Below are 16,854 nucleotides of genomic sequence, written 5' to 3'. Positions count from 1 at the left end.
TCAAAGAACTGCATTTTCAAATTTTCCCTTAAACAACTATCCAATATACCATGTGATTGGAAAGTCATTGAATATGCAGCATCACATTCTTGGCCTTGGCATCCGCACCAAAGAATGTGAATTCACGGTTGAATGTGATAGCAAATATGCGGCAACAGAACCATAGGTTGTTCCATGTTTTTCTAATATAGGTAACGTAATTGAGTTTGGGATTGGGACAGAATATATGACTAAGTCTAATTTAAGTTAAATTAAACTTAATTTTTATTTTTATTTTTTTGTAGCTTTGTATTAGGGGTAAGTCTAAGTCTATGTCATGGGCTTTCTGTTATCGCGCTTTATGTTTTTTTTTTTTTTTTTCATATTGGGTTGATCATTAATTTACTTAGGCTGTACCATGACAGAAAGATCGTGCAGGCAATTAAAGATCCTTGTTTGCTCATCAACTTGGTAACAATCCCATTCCTTCAATTCTAGCATAAGAATATGTATTGATGGAAATACATTTCTTCAATTCTCTTCATACAACTCAACAGTCAACACCATAATATTGAATTTATTCCTTTGACACAGGGTGATCAATAGAACCAAGAAATGAACGTAACACTAAATATCATGTCTTTACAGTCTACCTTTACAACCAGATAATCAAAATTACAATCCAATTTCTTGTCTCTCTTTGTAAAAGTTGAAAACACTGTATGATAATTCTAGTAATTCATAATTAGCTATCAATGTAATAAAAAAATGAAGTAATCACTTGCCCATTAAAACAAGACACTGGATTTTACGTGAAAAATCCCTTAGTAAGGGGAAAAATCATGAGACCATAGTCCGTTCAATCTTCCACTACTCAAAATAATAAGATTACAAAACGCTTCTCTAATGTAACTAGAGGATATGCAATCAACTTATGCATAAAAAGCTAAATTTCTAACATACAATCATCACCTTATAAAACATGCTAAGAAGAAACAATCTCATCATGTGTGAACTGTCTCTGGAGATCGAAGGCACATCAAATCGTTAAAACACCACTAACTATTCTTGGCTGTTCATTTAACTATCAAGTCTTTGGAGTTAGACATTCTTGAATCAACATCACAGCCCATAGTTTAAGGGTGCTCTATAAGATGAGAATTTTTTTTTGGGGAAGAAAGGATCAAGAAATCCACTAGTGCCCGAACATACACTCACATGCTGCCTGAAAACCTTTCCATCATTGATTTTGAGGGTTCTTGTCACACAAGGCCTAAGCATTCTGTTGTTAACGTTGAGTAGGAAAAAAAACTGAATACAGTGATTCTCATATACTTGTGATGCTTACATGGCATAAGGAAGCAAGGAACTATAGACATCTAACATTAATTCGTAGAACATCTGGTGGAGTGGCTATTGGCATTATACTACTTCTGCTCACATCCAATGAATGATGATAGAGAAAAACACAATTTGGTGATTGAAATGAAGGCATTATCTTTTATTAAAATTATTTCGAAAGTTAAAACTGCCCCCATATCTCAATATGTTGATCCATCCCTGAGGTAAGAGATCTTTTGAAAGCCTTTTTGTAAGAACTACTCTGAACTCAAAAAAAAAAAAAACTCTCATTTCAAGGTGAACAAAGGTGGGAAGCATTACTCCTCTCTTGTAGAAAAGATAGCATCCAAACATTCATCGCCGCCCATGGAATGTCATCTATGAATGGTAGCTGAAACAGAGTGCGTGGCTCATGTACGGTGCAGAAATCCACTCTAGGAAGAAAATTGGAATTTAGGTGAGATAAGAAAACAAAGAAAGATCACTACGAGAACAAAACAAACAATATAAAACAAAAGAAACAAGCTATAGCTTATAGGAAAACATCTAAGTATTTGACTTATTGATTGGTACATGATCTCTTTACTTAAAGAATAAGGTTCGAATCCCCTTCCCCCGATTATATATAAAAAAAAAAGCTATAGTTTATATGGAAGCTATATCGTATTAATCACGACAAAGAAAGCATTGAATTTCCTTTAAAAAAGTGAAATCAGAATAAGAAATCCATATGAACCATGGAACAATTCTCTGTGAGTTCCAAATACTTCACATTGCAAGCCAAAATCACAATTTAACTTTTTGGAACTTGAATTTCAAATGCAGAAATAACTTCTAGTATCTCCATTCTAATAAGTCAACATATCAGTATTAAGTTTTTTTTTTCTCAGCATATCAGTATTAAGTTACCTAACTATCTTCTTGGCAACAACGGATCATAAGTCTTCAATTCACATATTTTCCACCAAGCAGAAGAAAGACTACTAGAGAGTTAAACCAAACCATACTAATCAAAACCTGAGACAGATATTGACCGTAAGAGAAAACCTAAAGTAGAAAAACAGAAATATAAAAGTTCAACAATGAAAAAGAAAATGGAAGAAACTTGAGTTGCTTTCTTTATGACATTTTAAACTCTTAGCATTTATATATTTAATCCTTTATCCATCCCAGGGTTGTATAGGTCTTAGCACAGAATCAACAATTAAATAATTTCATTATGAATTCAAATCGGCTCATCATGAATGTGCAAAGAAGAAACAATCTCACACCAAATGTGAACTGTCTGTGGAAACTATGCCTCATTGTTCACTTAAACTAAGATTCTCTCTTTTTAATCCATTTTTCCCATAGCCACCCATTCCTCCATCAAATCACTTTTGGCGATCAGCAACAATTTCTTACACTATACAGCTCTCTAACCATCAAGTCTTTGGAATTGGACATTCTTGAATCAACATCACTGCCCATCTATAGTATCATATTTTTGGGAAGAAAGGATCAAGAAATTCACTAGTGCACACACATCAAACTTAGAATCATAGTTGAACCCAAAATCTTAATTTTCTTTCTACATGTTAGACTCACATGCTACCTGGAAAACTTTATATCCTTGATTCTGAGGGCATTGGAATGAGATATAAAATCATGAGTTTTGTTCATCCTGTCATACAAGGCAAGAGCATTCTGTTGTTAGTGAAATTAATTTGTAGTGATTCTCATATACTTGTGATGCTTACATGGCAGAAGGAAGCAGAGAACAATAAACATAAAAAATTAATTTGGTGAACATCTCGTGGGCCTGCTATAGTCAATATACTGCTTCTGCTCAAATCTAATGAACATAATTTGGTGATATGAAATGAGCACTAATTATGCATATGCATAAAAACTAGTAGTTGTTCTCACCTGTAGTAGTTTGAAGGACATGCAGAGTGAAGTGAAAGCTGCAACGCCATTTATTAAGAAGAAAAGAGATCGATTTTAAGCCTTCTCATACTCTAATGCTAAGAAGTTTATTCTTAATATCTATTAGACCTGCCATAAAAATATTGGGTTTAATTTAGAATTGAGTTTCAACTAAGATTCTGTTGGTTTCACAAAAATCAGTTTCCAAAAATTGACTTCTATATTTTCTGATATTTGATTGGTAGAAAATAGGATGGTCAACAAAACAAGATTTGGAATTTTATAACTGATTTCATATGACAGAGAAAGTGAGATAGATAGAAAATCTAATAAATGATCACCGCGAGAACAAATTAATTACAATAAAGAATGCAATGAATTTCCTTTAAAAAAGTGAGATCAGATTAAGAAATCCATATGAACCATGGAACAATACTCTGTAAGTTCAAAAAACTTCACATTGAAAACTAGAATTCTCCACAAGAAAGCATACTACTTTAAGTAATCTCCCATGGATTGCACAACCCTGTTGATTGTTATTGAAATGAATTCAAAATCACTTCTTAAATTTTTTGGAACTCAAATTTCAAATGCAAAATATAATTCCTGCCATCTCCATTTCAATAAGTCAACATATCAGTATTTAATAATTAGTTGCAGGATTAAAATACCCGAGTCAACATGCTCTGATTCTTCCTCTTGCTCATTCGTGGATGAATCTATCATCAATTGTTACGTAAGGTATGTGGGTGATGTTGGACCATTGTTTTCCTTTATCCTTTTTGCACCTTTTCTTTAGCACTGGACAGTTCCTAATACATAGTTGCAAAAGCGAGGGAAGCATCTCCTCTCTGGGAATGGATTTGAGCTTTGGGCAATTGTTGATCGACAAAGATTGAAGAGAGGTGATGTTTTGAAAGCCATTGGAGGATAGTTTTCTTAGATTTTTGAAACCTCTGATAAAAAGATCGGTGAGAGAAGGGGGCAGCTTCATTCCTATCTCCTCTTGAGGAAACGACATCGCATCCATACAATTACTACCATCAATCCAGAGTGTTGTAAGATAGGTGAGTCTATGCAATCCCTCCATTACTTCCTTATTACTATTGGGTTCATAGATTGAAAGGAAAGTTAGGTTGGCAGGGAAACCCCTTTCTCCGATGGAATATTGCATCTTTGGACATTCCCATATGATCAAACGTTGAAGATGGTGGAGGTTGGGCAGAGCTTTTGGGAAGCGAACCAAATTTGGACAATCCAAAAATTGAATCTCTTGAAGACGGTTGAGCTTGTCCAGTCCTTGGGGTAAATATTTAATGTTTTTAGAATCCCAGAGTGTAATAGATTCAAGACAAGTATTATTCCCAACACTCTGCTAAAAATTCAAGCTTTGGACAACTAATTAAAAATATACAGCTTGTTAAGCCCCACGGATAACTTACCACTATATGATAATGATTTGGCAACTTCACAACTTCTAATGTAAAGAGATTGAAGAAAATATGTACTACTGAAATTGATATTCTCTTTGTCATCAATTAAACTTTCCATATTCTCACAATTGTCAATCTCCAAAGTCCTAAGAGTTGGAGGCAAGTTGTCTGTTGAAAGTGAAACCAATTTCGGGCACTTTACAATCACTAACTTTGTAAGACGTGTAAGGTTGTGAAAGGTTTTTGAAAATCTCTCTAACCCTTCACAATCTTGTAATTTCACATATTCAATGTTGCGTGGTATTTTTAATTCCAAAAGCTCCTTTTTTTCTTCCTCCTTTGATGCCCCCATACACACCACTTGAGAACAATTGTTAAACATTAAAGTACGAAGAGATCTCAAAGGCACCAACCACCAACACTTTGTTTGCCACAAACAAATCAACTCCTCACAATTATTGATTTGGAGATTTTCTACTTTCATTGATTGTAACATCTTCATTTTCGTTACACATGCAAACTTTAAAATGTTTGAAAGAAGGATCTTTTTAAGTGACTGAAGATCATCATAACTCCCCAGCACTACTTCTTTGCATCCTTTAATTTCAAGTTCACATAGCATTGGAAGATTCAAAACTGAAACAACTAGTTCTTGACAATTCAAAATTACAAGTTTCTCCAAAGAATTAAGATTCTCAAGCAAAGTTGTGACCAATTTTGGACAATTTTTAACAAAGAGTTCTTGAAGACAACAAAATTTCTTACCTTGCTCATCAAATTCACAAAGTTTCCATTCTTTCCATTCAAGCATATCTTCAAAATGCAAGGTCTCTAATGAAGGAAATGCATTTGAGCCATTCACACCATGGAACTCATTGCCAACATTAATCACACTTCCCATCCCCTTGATATAGAGATGTTTTAAAAGTGGTAATTTTCCAACTGCTGGTAATAATATGCAATTTTGACAATATTCAAGTCTTAAAACTTGCATATTTTTGAATGAATCATCTTCCACCCAATCTGGGAATTCTATTCCACCATAATACTTGACGGCAAGCTCTTTAATATCTTTATGAGGTTGAAGTGAGTTCAACACTTCTTTCTCAACTTCTTTCCTTCTTAAATTTTCATTGAAACCTCTACTCCACTTTAATTCTAAGTTTTCTAGATCAGGCTTAATAGATAACTTAGCTTCCCATGCATATTCAGCTTCATCCACATTATGCAATTCAAAAATACAGAGTTGATCTTTGAGATTTGACAAATTCCCCATCTCTCTTATATTCAATCCATCACCTTGGCCCACAATAAAATTAGACAACACTTGAAGATTTTTTAATTTGCCAATTCCACTTGGCATTTCCTCTATTGAATTTCCACCAGTAATATCTAGATGACATAGGTTGTCTAAATTCCTATTTTTAAGGATAATTTTTCAAAATTCTCACAAAACCTTAATAAAAGAGTCTCCAAATTATAAAGGGAATATATTGAATCAGGAAGGCTTTTTATTTTGGTATAAGAGAAATCTGGATAGTGTAAATGCTTCAAATTTCCAATAGAAGAAGGAATTTCTGTGATATAGTATCTTTTCAAAGAGAGCACCCTTACGCATTTCAATGCTGACAGTAAATAATTGAGAACATTATTGCTTAAGTAGCATCTACTATACTGCGACATCATCATCTCAAAGGGTAGGTAGGTTTGTAGAGACTTTGCTTCAGAAAAACTCGCAAACTTTTTGATTCCGTCATATTTGTTGATGATATAGGGGGAGTAGCGAGTGTGACTAACTGAACCTTTCATGTCATCATGCCTTGCCCTTTTAAAATATATTTCTCCTACAATGGACTGAGCTAGATCAGTAATCAAATCATGCATTACAAATTGAGATTTATTCTTACTAGATGCTTGAAAAAATGACCTTGACACCAGTTCTTCAAAATACTTGCTACCTAAATCTTCAATTTCCCTTTTAGTGTTTGCCTCATTTAGAAAACCTTCTGCCATCCATAATAAGACTATTTCCTCCTTAAATTCATGATCTTTAGGGAGTAGTGAGCAATAAGCAAAACATTGCTTTAATTGCGATGAAAGGTAATAATAACTCAACCATAGAGCTGGAATTATGTTACTTTTATCTTCAAGTAGATTCCAGATATCACTCTTTAATATGTAGTTCCATGCATCATGATTCACCCTAGTGCGCAATAGTCCTCCGATGACTTTAATGGCCAAAGGCAAACCGCCACACTTCTTCACAATCTCCAAGCCGATCTTTTTCAAGTCTGGATGTCCAGTAAAATCCCCACTTTCTAATGCATGATGAGCAAGCGTAGAAAGAGAATCATCATCCGATGAGATTTGCAATGAGTAATCTGCAACAGTTCTCATAATTGATGAAACATTAGAACTACGTGTTGTTACAATTATTTTGCTTCTTGGAACCTCTGCATCAAAAGGAGATCGGAGCTTCATCGAATCATCATAGTTCTCATTCTTAACATCATCCAAAACAAGCAGGAATTTCTTTCTTGATAGCTTCTCCTTTAGTCTGACTTCAAGCAAATTCAAGTAATTTATATCACAAGACTCAGAAGTGACCAATTGTAAAATTGTTTTCGTTATCTTAATAACATCAAATTCACAGAAACTGAAGCATTAATGCCATCCTCGCTCAAAGCAAATTAAGTATTGCCTTCTTTTCTTCGTCTCTGCCTTGTACAGTAGTTCATTCACCAGAGAAGTGCTTGACCTGCTTTTTGGTATTGGCATGGGCCTTCCAACATCAATCTCTCTTAGCTGCAAGTTACTCTTTCGTGCTGCTAAATCTTCCAATCTTCTCATAATCTCTTTGATCTCTGACATCATCTTATAGTTAAACATGATTGAACTTGGATGTAAACGAGTAAGAAATTTTTGTGCCTTACTAGTGCTGGCCTGATGTGCTTTCATCTACTTACGCCGCAAAGCTTCAGTGGCAAACTCGTCCAAGATGTCATCCACGTCATAAGCCAAGTCTTGGAGGTCAGCCAGCCAAATCTTCACAGCCAGGTTCTTCATTTTCTTCTCCTCTGCATCAGGAAGCAATGCACGGATAGTCTTCAATGTCGTTTCCCAGTTCATAATCTCCTTGCGAACCCGCTTCTCAGTGACAAAGTTGAACTTGGAAGAGAAGAACTTGGCAAACAACGAGTCAAAGAAAGCAGAGAGAGCAACCTCTCCAATGAAAGCCGTGATCAATATCTTTGAGAAAGGAATTATGAGATTTGAAGTAGAGAGAAAATCTAAGAGTAGGATACTGAGCTAGAAGAAATTCTGTGATTTTGGGGTTCGGTAATTAAATTTCATTGCTCAAGAGACATGGGCACACAACCATTTAAGACTTTGACAAATGAGATTCCCTCGGCTTCAGCCAAAGAGACGTGCATACAACCGTTTAAAATTTTGGGTTAATGGAGGACTAAATATTCCTGATAGATGTGACGGTTCAACATAATTCAAGTCTTTGTATATGGAAAATTATTCTAGTCAGAAAGAGATCTCGTGCTGGCTAATATTACTGCCTGATTGGTTGACATAAACTAAAAGTATTTTGGTATCGAACAGTACAGAACAACCCATTGTAGAAATTTAAAATAATAATTGAAAAATGTCAGGTTGAAATGTTGCATTTGAATAGTGTTAGAGGAAAAAAAATACTTTTCTTTATATAAGTCTAAAACTTGAATAATTTTCATAAGTTAAATGATTAGCTAAAAGCTGGCACAGAATAATTGAAAGTAAACAATAACAACTAGACCATAGTCCATTCAATCTTCTACTACTTAAAATAATAAGATTATAAAAGTTTTCTCTAGTGTAACTAAAGGATATTCCAAGAAGTCATCACTAGAAAGCTAAATTTTTAACATAAATCCATCACTAGATTAAAGTTGACTTTAATCTCAATTTTTTAATATATATATATATATATATATATTTTTCCAACCCATAAATATTATCTTATTTGCATACTTTTATAGAGGTAGTAGACCTCCTCAATTTGTTTCCTAAGTATTTTATATACAATTCTTTTACATTGATGGGCTTTTCCTCACTCCAAAAGCCAACGAAATGAAGGAGAAAAGGCTCCATTCTATGGTTGTGGTGCTTCCTTTTGTTGTTCTGTTTCCAAGAATGGTGTTTTTTCAAACCCTAGGCTTATGGCTGTGGATTGACCTGTCTTTAAGGAATTATGGGGACTGGAATTGCTGTTGTTCTTAAGATTGATTGGTTCCGAGACTTATTCTCTGTCCTGGAGAGTTCACAGTAGCATGTTCTGTAGCTACTGCCATCCTAAGTACTATGCGGGTGCAGAGTATAGGACTCTGTTGTAAGATATTAATGATTTTATTTACTACAATTGGCACGAGTTTGTTTGTTGTGATTAGCTGTTAATCATGCTCCCAGCTGCTTATAGTCTTATTCTGGACGCTCTTCCTTCATATGTAACTGATCTTTGTTGATCTACCCTTTATGGGTTATAAGAAAAATCGACCTTGATTGAGAAAAACAAATTGAAAAATTGAATAAGTTTTTATTAAAAGCAGAGATGCTACAACTTACGAAACACAGTACCATATCATGTCTATGGTGCCGGATGATTAGCAAGATTCTTTCCCTGTGTCACCATAATGCTGTATTGAACTAGTTATCATATTGTGGAGTCTGTATGTAATCAGTACAACCCAGAAATGAAGGCAGCATTAAGCATCATGTCTTTGCAGTTTACCATTACAACCGGATAGCCGGAACTTGGATTTATTGTCTCTCTTTGTAAAAGTTAAATTCACTATATGATATATTAAAGAAATAATCAATGTTAAAAAAATGAAATAATCAACAATTTGTGAAGTAAGACACTAGTTTTTACGTGGAAAAGCCCTTGGTAAGGGAAAAAACCACAAAATTATAGTCCATTCAATCTTCTACCATTTAAAACAATAGAATTGTAAAAGTTTTTCTAGTATAACTAGAGGATATTACAAGAAGTCATCACTAGAAAGCTAAATTTCTAACATATAGTTATCATCTTATAAAACGTGCAAAGAAGGAACAATCTCACCAAATAAGAACAATTTGTGGAGGCTATGACTAATTGTTCATTTAAATTAAGATCGTCTCTCTCTCATCTATTTTCCCTTCAACCACCTATTTCTCCATCAACACTATGCAGCTCCCTAACCATAAAGTTTTTATTAGTTAAGTTATTAGCATTAATAATAAAAAATTTAAAAATGACAATTTATAGAAATGTATTTATCAATCGAGATATTATTTAATTAATAAATTAATAATTTATTAATTTATACATCAATTAATAAAAATTAATCTATCAAAGTATTTTTTATTTTTTTTCCAAAACATTGAACTTAATATACATGTATTGTGCATAATTTTCTCTTACAATACCAAAATATTACACTAAAGCTTCTTAGTGCAGTATGAAAAGTTAGAGATAAGATCTAAGGAAACATCAATTTCAAGAGTAAATAAGTAATATTTAAGTCATAGTTTAATTTTATGCCATGTGATATGTCGACGTGTCATTTTGATGATGTCAATGCCACATGACAATAGTACTTACCATTTAGAAATTATGTGTTTATCTTTTTACCTCATCACGTGAATAATTGAACGAAGATTAAAAAAGACACAAAAAAAATCAAATTAAGACTTCATTATTATCATATTCAATTGTTAAGCTTGATTTAAGGTTCCTTAAAACAATTTAGTAAATTATCGAAAAAGACAAAAGCAAATCCCTGATATACAAAAATTTTTGCAATCTCCATGAAAACTCATAGAATTATGATCCACATACAGAAATTTTGAAAAAGAGCAACTTACTTCTTTTCCACGAATTGATGTTTCAATTTACTTCTTCTAATGAAAATTTGTTTTCAACAACATCAATGGACAATGAAAGTAAGGATTTGTTTTTTTCTTTTAGATAATTTACCAAATTTTCTTAAATACTCCAAATCAAGGTTAACACTTGAATTTGATAATAATAAAAACTTAATTTGATGCTTTCTTATTTTATTTATTTATTTATTTCAAATTCCTTATTTAATTATTTTTGGATAGGTGACGGAACAAAAAAGTAAGCACATAATTTTCTAGATGATAATTATTATTTTCACGTGGTATGGACGTGATAAAAATGACATGTGAACATTAAACGTAAAAGATGATGTGACATAAAAATATCAATTGTACCATTGATGAACAAAAATTAGTTTTTTTTAAAAAAATATATTATTTTATTACTAATTGTCAAAATCAAGAACGATTTTGAATTTTTATGATTACAAGGACAATAAAATTTATTAAAATTAACTCCTAAGAAACAAAATTATCCAACTTAGAGAAAATTGGATATTAAAATAGGCCATAGCCCCGTTAGATAATCACGCACGATTCTAAAATGTCCGAAGCACGCACAAAGCAGACCATATCCACACACCAAGATATCCTAACCTGTCTGACTACCGTCCAGACAACTCAACGTGCTGTCTTAAACTGTGTTCAAACCAACATGCATGGAAAATTCAGTTAACAACAGTTAGTTAATAATTAATGAGAAGATTTATTTGATTTAAAATGAAAATTTAAAATTTAATTAAATATAATAAAAATATAAAAGTTTAATTGATTTTTTTTTATAATATAAGAGTTTATTTGAGTATTTAGTTTTTCCTTTAAATAATAGAGTCTTTTAAAGGTTGACGTCAAATTAAAGTCTTTTTGTTTAATTAAATTTCTTTCCAATTATTTGGAAAAAATATTAGAGATTCCAGCACATTTGGTGATTTTATTATTTCGAAATTGAGGCCAAGTCAGGGTCTTCTAAAGGAGAAACTCAATAACAATTTCCATTGTGGAAACTACATGCATTTGATTTGATAGCAAGCTGGCATCAAGTAAAGTTGTTCTCAATTAATATATACCTATTTTATTTTAAAATTAATTTCTTTTAAAGATATAGATAAGAATTATATATATTCAAACTGACAACTTAAATATATATCACGCCTAACTCCTTAATCATAATTAAATGGTCAGATAATGCAAGCTTATAAGCTGGTTTTCCCCCTTATTCTAATTAAACGTAACACAACATTTCCACACATGAGAAGCTACAAAGAGAAGCTGGTTTATCCATTCTATTCACTATTGAGAAGAGGATTTCTACTTAAACTAAATCCTAGTTTGGAATTCTATAATAAACTTAACGGTAGAGAAATTACTTTGTAAATAAGTTTAGTTGAAATAATAAGACGTTATTTTAATGACAACAACGAGACCTTAGAATGTTGATATCTCAAGTTCAAATCTCATCATAAGCAGGTATAATACAATTTTATATTTAATTTATCTGATTAATATTAGTTTGTTGGTTGATTTGTCTATTTGATTTATTTTATTAATTTGTAGTTATATGAAATGTAATACTTGATTGTGAATATAATTTTTATCTTTACTTGTAAATTGGTAAAAAAATTTATACGATAAATTTCATTTCATTACCTGTACCTTTGTGGGAATATGATCAAATTTGTTATTCTATTAGGTTAATGTTGAATTTTGTTACTATATTTTCAATTTTGTTCATTGTTTAACAAAAATTAATGAAATTTCCAAAAAAATAACAAAATCGAAATATTCAATAAAATATTCCATTAATACAAATAAAAAATGTTGTTAGTAAAAAGTAATAAAATTGAAAATAAAATATCAAATTCAATGAAATTAAAATACAGTGATAAAATTCACTGATTATCCACAATATAATGACAAATTTGATCAGAAATTCTTGCTTTCACTCTAAAAACTTTCATTTCCTTTCCACAAAGCCACTAACTCCTGTTAATTACAAAATATTTTCCTCTTGTAGGTTTTCAAAGGTTGTAAGCTTGGACAAACGACAGATCCGTGAATACTTAAAATTGTAAGACAATTTTGATTGCCAATGTCCCGAGACTGTTTGAGTCTAAATCACCAAAGGGACCGCAGAAAATTAGGCCCATGACATTTCCACTTCTGTCCCACGAACTCCTCCACATTTAGTTGGGCATGATTTGCCTTTAACAAATCCATCCACATTAAATTTCATCTCATTATTCTTTGAGGGAAATCACATGATACCTTGTCGAGGGTTTTGAATGGTACGGTATCTATAAGTAGAGATGATAATGGGTATCTTGTAACAGAGTATCTGCAGGTACCCGATCCAGTTATATAGGATTAGGGTATTGTATAATAACATTTGGGACTGGTTTGGGTAATAATTTTACTACTTATATAAGGTTTGGATATCACCCCTCAGGTACCCGATACTCGAACCTGATTATGTTATTTTTTAATTTCATCTAATTAACGGCAAACTCATATTGATAATTAAATTAATTCATGAAACTATAATTATTAATTAACTTATAATGTCTTTTAATATATATACTCTATACATTGTGTTAATTTAGAACGACTATAATTATTATTATATAAACTTTTAGTATATATATTTTAAATATAAACATATTTACTTTTATTTTGGGTTAATATTACAAAAATTATAATTTATAAAATTATTAATTATAATATATATACCTTTATTTATATAAACTTATAATATATATACCTGAAAAGAAGTTGTGAGATTAAAATAGTTTGGAACCTAACTATGCTTTTTAGTTTCATGTAATTAATAACAAACCCATATTGTTAATTAAATTAATTCAGAAAACTATGATTATTAATTAACTTATAATGTCTTTTAATATATACATATATACTTTATATATTGTGTTAACTTATATGGAATATAATTACTATTATATATATACTTTTAATATAAACATATTTACTTTCTATTTTGTATTAATATCATAAAAATTATAACTTATAAAATTATTAATTATAAAATATATACCTTTATTTATATAAACTTATAATATATATACCTCAAGAGAAGTTGTGAGATTAGAATAGTTTTGGAAACTAGCTATATAATTTTTTTAATTTCATGTACTTAAGGACAAACCCATATAGTTAATTAAAGTTGCAATGTTGTTGCCTTATTGTATACTTGTAATGTTGTTTAAGTTGTTGTTTGAATATTTGTTTTTAGTTATTTAAGTTGATATTTAAGATATTTGTTTTTGATTATTTAAATTTAAATTTTATTGTATGTGTGCTTTTATAAATTTAATTAATAGTGAATTATATGGAATATGAATAAGAAATATTATTGTATATAGATACGGATATAGATTTGGGTTCGGGTAATTGGGTACTATGAAGAGCATTTTAATATATTTTTTACATAACTGAGTTTTTTAAATGAGTTCGGATAATTATCGAGTAGTGTGTACGTATTAGGGTTCGAATTAGTGTAATAAATTTAAAAAATGGTTGGATAGTTGTAAGGTTCAGATACCTCATTTATTAATCGAATTCAATTACTTCAAAATTAACAAATACCCTATCGATTGGCATCCCTAACTATAGGAAATCCATGGCATTGTCCATCAGCCACCTCCTCTGCCATGTTCTCTAGCCGATATCCATCTTGTCTATTTACTTTATCAAATGGTCCTACATGCTTTAAATTTCATCTTGTGTTTTTACTTTGATTCTTATCCTCAGAAATAGATAATTAACACAACTTGAAGGAGTCCCCAAAGGTACTGTTGAAAACAAAAGAAGTTAAAATCATTTGAGAACAAGTTATTCATTCACCTAATTCTTTTGACTGAAGAGATTAATTTTTAGTGATAAAGAAAACCTAATTAGTATTCATGCTTTTCTGATAGAACAATTAATTGACTGAAACAATTGTATCACAAAAGAATAAAAAATATTAACAAAAGGATCACAAACTTTATTTTTAGTACTCAAGAAATGCTTTTAAAAGGCATTAGAAATTAATAAAGGTTACTATTTATAATAATTTTTTAGAACAATAAATACCAAATGTATTATCCAAATTTTATATGGACCTCTAATGCACACTTCAATTTTTTTTTCTATAAATAAGACCGGAAATTCCCTAGGATTGACAGAATGTAGTAGCTATTTAATAAGATTCGGTAGAGAAGGGAGAAAGAAAGAGAGAAACATGGAAGTTATTGGACTAGTGGGAAAGGATTTGTCTCTAGGAATCCTAATTATGCTAATGATTCTTCTTGATACAACCCAACATGGAGCAACCGCTACTTCATTGAAGCAGTTCCATCACACCCCCACTATTGCTCACAATAACTTGGAGTTGGAGTTCTTGATCGGCTCTGACATTGGTAGACTGCTTTGTAGGCGTCGCCCTGTGACTGGCGATACCTTACAAATCCTGCCTCCCGGGGGGAAATAAAGGTATCAAGAATGGTGACAATCAGGGAATATACCACCGTCGCTGAGTACTTCTGTATTTCATTTTAATCTTGTTTTAGAGGGAAAAGTAATCTAGATTCGGAAAAAATATAAATATTATTGAGCCTAAAAAGTCAAATGTTTCATCGTGAACTCTGTGGTTCAACTCTGTTAATCATGGTCCGTTCGTCATGTGCCGACAAAAAGAATTGTCTAAGGGCTAGTAAAGGAAAATAAAAGAGAATGGAGCTACTAGCTGCTTGATTGTTGCATAAAATTGAAGAATTATGTTTAGGTAATTTGTGGCTGGATTTGTATGAAATGTAAATGCTAATGCTTTTGATTCTCTCCTTTAAAGATTTTTCATACGTCAATCCATCCTTACTTCTTTCTTCTTAATTCTTAAGTTTGTTGCTAGCTAAATTTCATAGTCTGGCATGTCCTGACTACTTGTTTTCTTTTTCTTTAATAGAATTGAAGCAACATACATTATCTTATTGATAGCCATTGTTAGCCTACCAAAGACTCCCTATGGCATATCAAGAACGGCTCGGGCGAAACAAATGTACAATTGGCAAAATAACAGCTGCTTCAAGGCAGCTTAACAAGAAATCAATAAAAAACAAAAAATAAAAGAGATTACCCTACCCCTAAATTAAAGACAAAAAACACCGAGAGATAAAGCACTCAGCTCGAGCCCTTTCGACCAAAGAGATTAGCACAAAGAAGCAGGAACAAAAGACATGCTTCCAGGCACCCAAAACAAACCGTGGAAGGCAGCCCTCACGCCCATACAAAGTGAGCAGGCAAAGAATCCGAGACTGGATTGACAGCCAACAACACCCAATCAAAGGAAACAACCACAAGGTAATTACATATCCTTTCTTTCTCTTGCTCTCTTTTCTTTCTTTTTCTCTTTTTTTTTTTTCCATTTTTGGTTGTTTTTTTTTAACTTTCTTTCCTAATCTTCTTTTCTTTTTCTGGTGTTTTTTTTCTTTTTCCATATCCTCTTCTTCCTATTTCCTACATGGCTAAATATTCATCCCAGAAAGCACTCTTATACGTATGCTGATCAACTAAAGAAAATAAAAGAATAATATGATTTTAATACAGATCAGTTAATTGTTTAGTAGTAATTAAATGATCAAATCACACAATCTTATAAGCTGAGTTCTCCCTTATTCTAATTGGACGTACTACAACATATCTATTAACTATTGAGAAGAGATTTTCTACTTAAACTAAATCTTTCATACTCATCTCTAAATTTGTTACAAGGACCATAACACTTGCTTAGCATAAATTAACAATGATTTATTATTAAAATTATATTAAAAGTAAATGATAACAACATATTAAAAGATGGATAGAACTTAGGTGGAGTTTCAAGAAGTTCCTAATTTAAAAAAAAATCAAAATTTAATGATGTTAGATTACATAATATTATACAAAAAAAAATATTAATATCCCTCAATAAATGAAAATAAAAAATAATTTTTGTAAATAGGTTGATAATATGTTAAAATTTATTTTCTTTCTATATACTAGAGAGGAAAAGAATTTGGAAATAAATTTTTGGAGAATAGATCCATACACCTACTATTAAGTTAAATATTCAAATGAATAATGTATTAAATTAAAACTTGCACCCGAGCATTTGGCTAATTGGTTGGTGTATGATCTCCCCGCTTAAAGAGTAAGGTTTAAATCTCCTTTCCTTCAAGTGCCAAAAAAAAACTAAAACTTTTAAGTTAGTACATTGGTTTGTTTATTAATT

At 31.4% G+C, this 16,854-nt stretch overlaps 1 protein-coding gene and 1 pseudogene across 5 annotated transcripts in view; both read right to left on the bottom strand.

Moving 5' to 3' along the window:
• The window catches only part of LOC18587186 (putative disease resistance RPP13-like protein 1), a 93,272-nt gene that overhangs the window by 55,943 nt on the left and 20,475 nt on the right, over positions 1-16,854 (bottom strand). The window lies entirely within an intron of this gene.
• On the bottom strand, positions 3,932-8,288 carry LOC148760482 (putative disease resistance RPP13-like protein 1; annotated as a pseudogene).

This window comes from Theobroma cacao, chromosome 10 (assembly GCF_053813885.1).
Source record: "Theobroma cacao isolate CCN51 chromosome 10, ASM5381388v1, whole genome shotgun sequence".
Taxonomy (NCBI): domain Eukaryota; kingdom Viridiplantae; phylum Streptophyta; class Magnoliopsida; order Malvales; family Malvaceae; genus Theobroma; species Theobroma cacao.
Note: the sequence above shows the minus strand (reverse complement) of the source record. Positions and strands in the feature narration are given on the sequence as shown.